The following is a 6,813-nucleotide window of genomic DNA, read 5'->3' as shown; positions in this document are numbered from 1 at the left end:
ATGCCTTCCATTCCAGGTCTTTGAGCAGTACGATTTTCAAAGGTATAAAACTAGTTTTAACGTCGTGAGTGTTACGGTTGCGAGGTGCGATAATCGGGACTACTGAAAAATGGCACACAAAACGTCAGGTATGGCCAATAACGTCAGAAGCTACCAACGGTGATGTATTGCGCACATTTGACAACAAAGATGAGTAACGAAAAAGAAATAAATGTGGGCCAGAGAAAACAGACGGTAGACATAAAGTACGTACTGTGTGGGACAGGAAAAGTCAGTTTTGGCGCAATGTTTCTGAGTGCAGAAGTTACAGCCAGGCACGGGCCTGTTTACAGTGAGTTACGCTCACCAGCAGTTGAGGAGTGAAACAGAGGCCACAGGGGCGAAGGACCGCGAGAAGAAGCACACGCAGCGGTTTACACGCCGTAAGTCACAGGCAGAAGGGGCCCCCTGGCCGACCTCAGTGTCAGGGGTACGGGAGGCGGAGTGGCGCGTCGGCAAACCAGGGGCGCACAGCTGCATGCGGCCAGGTGCCAGTCCGCTGACAGAGCGTTCCAGTGTGGCAGCTCTGCCGGACGGGCGAGCACGTCGCACCGCCGGCTACACGGGGCAGCAGACGGGGCACCGGAACTCCGGTCTGCGGGGGGTCACCGGGTCGACCCTCCGAGGCTCGGCACCGCAGTGGGGGAGGGGGGGGGGGGTGCGGAGAGCGGGCCGCGCTGCAGCACGGAGGCTGCCGAGTCTGCGAGTGTACACCTGTCCTTTTTTTCCCCTAAGGGAAGTCTTTCCGCTCCCGGGATTGGAATGACTCCTTACCCTCGCCCTTAAAACCCACATCCTTTCGTCTTTCCCTCTCCTTCCTGAAGAAGCAACCATCGGTTGCGAAAGCTAGTAATTCTGTGTGTGTGTTTGTGTGTTTTGTTCATTCTGCCTGTCTGCCGGCGCTTTCCCGCTCGGTAAGTCTTGGAATCTTTGTTTTTAATATATTTTTCCCATGTGGAAGTTTCTTTCTATTCACATTTTTTTTGTTTTTATGGACATAAGATATGTAAAATTGAAAGAGAGGGATTAACTCGAAAATAAAATCTTGAAGCTACTAATTTTTCTAGGACAGACGTTAATGTGAACAAAATACAATCAAGATTTGATGAAGTAGTTCATATTCATTTTCCATCAAATAAATTAAAAGTTAGTGTTAAAACAGAATTAGGTAATTGACTCTTACTGCTGCCTCTTTGGTGGCTTTGTGGCAGTGAGTGTGTTAAATTTTACATTCGTAAATTTCAATGTCACAGACATACCACTTCCACTCAACAGTGACGGCTTGGAATTATGTACTTAAAAATGTTAAAATAATTGTGCAAGGTCACATCTGTGAATAAATGAAGAGCATTAAGGCAACCGATTTAGTGTGAAACATTTAATTTAAATGTAGAAAAAGTTAGGCTGTCTCAAATTTCTGTAACAAGTTCTTGTCAATTTTATTTGTATCATTCTCTGGGCATACAAATTTATTCGCTTCTCTGTGAAGCATTTCAACTAATTTTTTTCACAATGTTTCCTGCCGCTTGTCCAAGAAATTAGTGCCAGTGTCCTCATTCAGAGTCTGGTTAATGATTTCATTTGATTTGTGTTCCATAGGTCCAACTGCGTTGGGTTCACATGGACGTGGAACGAGTCAGGTTTTTACAAATACAATATGATAATCTTATACCAAATACAGACATTTGAGTGCATAATTATACAAAACTTTATACAGTGAATTCTTTGAGTAGCATACAGTAAAAAGAAAATACATATTTTCTTAGAATCATTAAAGCACTACAGAAAACAGGTACAGAGGACCTACTGCTCATTAAACAGTGAAAAGTTTCACTACTGCAACAGACAATGAAAGACTTTGAATGTCGCTTCTCTGGTTTGAATTCTGTACAAACTGGAAGTGTGTGCTATTTCCATGCAGCAATATTATTTAAGCTGGATATTTCCAAACGGTGTAGAGAATGTGAACTGGGATGTTTGAAGGGATCTGGTGTTACTCCAGTGCATCTGTACCTTGACAGCATGGCTTTGTCACTTCCTGCACTGGAGCTTATGTTACAATAATTTTCAGTGAGGGCTTGTGTACATTGTAGAAAAGATGTGCAATCAGTAAGGAGAGTTTTTCTAGCTTTCACTTACTGCCAAACATGATGTTTTGGTTCCATCAGAACATTTCCACCGCGTTATGATTGTGTTAATCAGATACTGAAAACGGGGTGGAAACTGTGTAAACCACTGCTGTGTGATGAGCGATTTGTTCTTTGCTTCAGTGTGCACTCCTCACCTTATACTGACAAACAATAAAAATCTCACTGAAATTCATCTGGAGAGGATAGTAATGTTTCTTTCGTAACACGCTGAATGCAAAATGCGCCTCGATGGGTTTTCACCACCACACTGGCGGGCAAACAGCATCAAGCTCTGCTCTGACCGTTGGCAGTCACAGTGTTAAATATAACATTATGGGAGTAAATAAGTTAAATGAACTACTTCATTCTTTTGTTTCTAAAATGTAAAGAAGTGTTTCCAAATATTGTATGAAATGTTTTGCTGGTCTCTAAATGATTTACGGAAACAATGAAATAGCAAGCTAACATTTCATACCAAATACAATGTACCAAAAGTTGTGGTTTGTTATCCACTTTGAGTAAACCTTCATTGGTCCATTTTCAATGAAAACATAAATTGTATCTCATTATGATATGAAATGTTTTACAGCTTCAGAAATTGTACATTATGACTTTTGCACTGATATACGAGAAGACAAAGCCTATTGCATTTCAAAATTCAGCATTTTGATTTGAATTTTCATGGGACTACATGTGTAAATTAACATTGAAACCACACTAATGAGTAGCTGTATCCTTTATATATTTAAGAAAATAAATTAATGAAAAGACAATTATTTACTGTACTGATGAAAATGGAAGAGAAATATACATGCACTCTTACATGTTATTCTGTTAAAGGAAACCAGAGGACAAGAAACTGGAATTAACACAGGTTCCACTGCACCCCTGGCCATCTCGATAGTTGTCTGGTAATGGTGTGAGCAAAGAGGGAAAACTGGACAAAGTGAGGCCATGTATAAATCCCTGCAAACTTATTTTTCTAATAGAAGTACCATTGCTGTCCACAGGTTAGAATAATAATAATTTATCCTGAGATGTGTTAATATGTTTCCAGACGTTGCAGACTTGTAAGTTTCCTCTACAGTCTTTTGGTTTGTCATCTCTAACCATCATCACTGAGTGCAGCAAATGTGAAAGAAATCAGATATTTCCATTTAAAATGTAGAACTTTTGTCTTGTTTATTTGGAATTAATCATTGACATGTGTTTTCATCACATCCCTCACAGAACTGACCAAATACCCACATCCAACCTATCTGATCTAAAATAGTTTTCTGGAACTTAAATAAGTTGTGTCGACATTTGCTCTCATGGAATGGGATAGCTGCCGACTTTCAAGGTGTTAATGAATTATTGGGAGGTTCTCTATCGTGATACACATCCACCAGTAAATGCACAAGTGAACACATACAAAAGGAGTATATCCTTCCACTAATATGCACATTGCAAGTGGGGGGGGGGGGGGGGGTTAACAGTGTCTCACACAGACCGATTACTTTAAAGAGTGGCTACCAATTTAAGACATTAGCTTTGTTTTAAACGTACGTGCGTTCAAAAATCTAATATTTGTGTGTGCTGCAAGTTTATTGCCACACAATACAAATACCATTCAGGAATTTGAATGTAGGTGGGAAATCTATGTGAAACACATATAGTAAATTGTCATTATATATCAATTTATTGAAATTTACTGTAGCTATCATATACAAACATCACAAGTATTGCCACCAACCTTAAAAGGACTTCTTCACGATCTTCCAAGTGCCGACGGAGTATTGCCTTTTAGTGCCAAAGTAAAAGATTTGTATATTTTAGTACATTCTTGTAAATGCACAGAATGGTATCAGAAAAGGCAAATATACACAAACAGTTCTCTTCAATTTCTTAAAACTTGTTTACGAAGCTGTTCAGGACAAGGAACTGATCTGTGGGTTGTTTATGGAGACTTCCAATGCGCATGATCTTATAACTCATATCTATTGCTGTTAAAACTATATGATTATGCTGTCCCTGCTGTTTCCTATAAGTGGTTCAAACCATAAGTAACTGATAGGAAACAAAGAGTACACATTTCTTGGGATGGTAATGTGTACCATTCTGAATATAAAAAGAGTAAATTATGGGGTGCCCCAGGGCTCGGTATTGGGACCATTGTTATATTCTTGGTTTCTATTAATGACCTACCACAAAAGTTTCCAACAGCTGATACTACAGTCCTGGAAATAGAAAAAAGAACACATTGACACCGGTGTGTCAGACCCACCATACTTGCTCCGGACACTGCGAGAGGGCTGTACAAGCAATGATCACACGCACGGCACAGCAGACACACCAGGAACCGCGGTGTTGGCCGTCGAATGGCGCTAGCTGCGCATCATTTGTGCACCGCCGCCGTCAGTGTCAGCCAGTTTGCCGTGGCATACGGAGCTCCATCGCAGTCTTTAACACTGGTAGCATGCCGCGACAGCGTGGACGTGAACCGTATGTGCAGTTGACGGACTTTGAGCGAGGGCGTATAGTGGACATGCGGGAGGCCGGGTGGACGTACCGCCGAATTGCTCAACACGTGGGGCGTGAGGTCTCCACAGTACATCGATGTTGTGGCCTGTGGTCGGCGGAAGGTGCACGTGCCCGTCGACCTGGGACCGGACCGCAGCGACGCACGGATGCACGCCAAGACCGTAGGATCCTACGCAGTGCCGTAGGGGACCGCACCGCCACTTCCCAGCAAATTAGGGACACTGTTGCTTCTGGGGTATCGGCGAGGACCATTCGCAACCGTCTCCACAAAGCTGGGCTACAGTCCCGCACACCGTTAGGCCGTCTTCCGCTTTCGCCCCAACATCGTGCAGCTTGCCTCCAGTGGTGTCGCGACAGGCGTGAATGGAGGGACGAATGGAGACGTGTCGTCTTCAGCGATGAGAGTCGCTTCTGCCTCGGTGCCAATGATGGTCGTATGCGTGTTTGGTACGCAGGTGAGCGCCAGAATCAGGACTGCATACGACCGAGGCACACAGGGCCAACACCCGGCATCACAGTGTGGGAAGCGATCTCCTACACTGGCCGTACACCTCTGGTGATTGTCGAGGGGACACTGAATAGTTCACGGTACATCCAAACCGTCATCGAACCCATCGTTCTACCATTCCTAGACCGGCAAGGGAACTTGCTGTTCCAACAGTACAATGCATGTCCGCATGTATCCCGTGCCACCCAACGTGTTCTAAAAGGTGTAAGTCAACTACCCTGGCCAGCAAGATCTCCGGATCTGTACCCCATTGAGCGTGTTTGGGACTGGATGAAGCGTCGTCTCACGTGGTCTGCACGTCCAGCACGAACGCTGGTCCAACTGAGGCGCCAGGTGGAAATGGCATGGCAAGCTGTTCCACAGGACTACATCCAGCATCTCTACGATTGTATCCATGGGAGAATAGCAGCCTGCATTGGTGCGAAAGGTGGATATACACTGTACTAGTGGCGACATTGTGCATGCTCTGTTGCCTGTGTCTATGTGCCTGTGGTTCTGTCAGTGTGATCATGTGATGTATCTGACCCCAGGAATGTGTCAATAAAGTTTCCCCTTCCTGGGACAATGAATTCACTGTGTTTTTATTTCAATTTCCAGGAGTGTATATTATTTGCTGATGATAAAAAATTCATTATGAAAGGGAGGAATGATAATGAGATGCAGCCAAAAATCGACAAAACAGTTGAAGTGGCAGAAAAATGGTTTAAAGATAACTGTTTCGTTGTCAATGACAAGAAAACTGTATGGAATCAACTTAAACGTAGGAACAAAAATAGGACCAATGTAAAATTCACATAATCGAATAGCCAAATTCAGAAAGTGAATGACATAAAATTTTAGGGTTATAGGTGGATAAGTGTCTAAGATGGGAAAAACATGAAGAAATGCTTGACAAAATATTAAGCAAGTACTGTTACATATTAAGGATGCCTAAAGATTGCTGAAATACCAAAACAGTGTTACATACTCATTACACATAGATGCATAGTCTACTAAAGTATGGTATAGTGTTCTGGGAAATACCTCATTTGCAAAGGAGACTTAAAGCTCCAAAAGAAAGCTATAAGATTAATAAGTACTACAGCTTACAGAGCATCATGAAGAGGTATCTTCAAGGAATTAAAAATCATTACCTTACCATTTATATTTATATTTTAAAGTTTCTGCTTCATTAAAAACCATCAAGTTTCAGCTTTGAATAGTGCAATCCACGATTATGAAACAAGATACAGCGACGGATCTCATAGGAATCTTCACAGAAAATCAATATATCAGGACAGTGCTGTTTACAAACCTAAAATTCTTTACAGTGCATCGCCAGATAGCATCAAAACATACCAAACATTCAAAACATAACTAAAAAATCTACCAATATACAACAGCTTCTACAGCATTAATGAATACCTGAAATTTTGCTCAAATCTGTAGGTCTGCTTCGAACCTCTCTAAACAGAAATTGATTATTATCAAGCATTTCCTGGATAAAATCAAATTTCTTTTATCTATGCATGTATCTAATTATGTACCTGACTTTTGTGCCATAAATTACTATGCCTAGTTAACTAAAGTATCTGTATTTAATAGTTTTAGTGAAATCAACCACATTGTTTAACT

Source organism: Schistocerca gregaria, chromosome 11, assembly GCF_023897955.1.
Source record: "Schistocerca gregaria isolate iqSchGreg1 chromosome 11, iqSchGreg1.2, whole genome shotgun sequence".
Taxonomy (NCBI): Eukaryota; Metazoa; Arthropoda; class Insecta; order Orthoptera; family Acrididae; genus Schistocerca; species Schistocerca gregaria.
Note: the sequence above shows the minus strand (reverse complement) of the source record.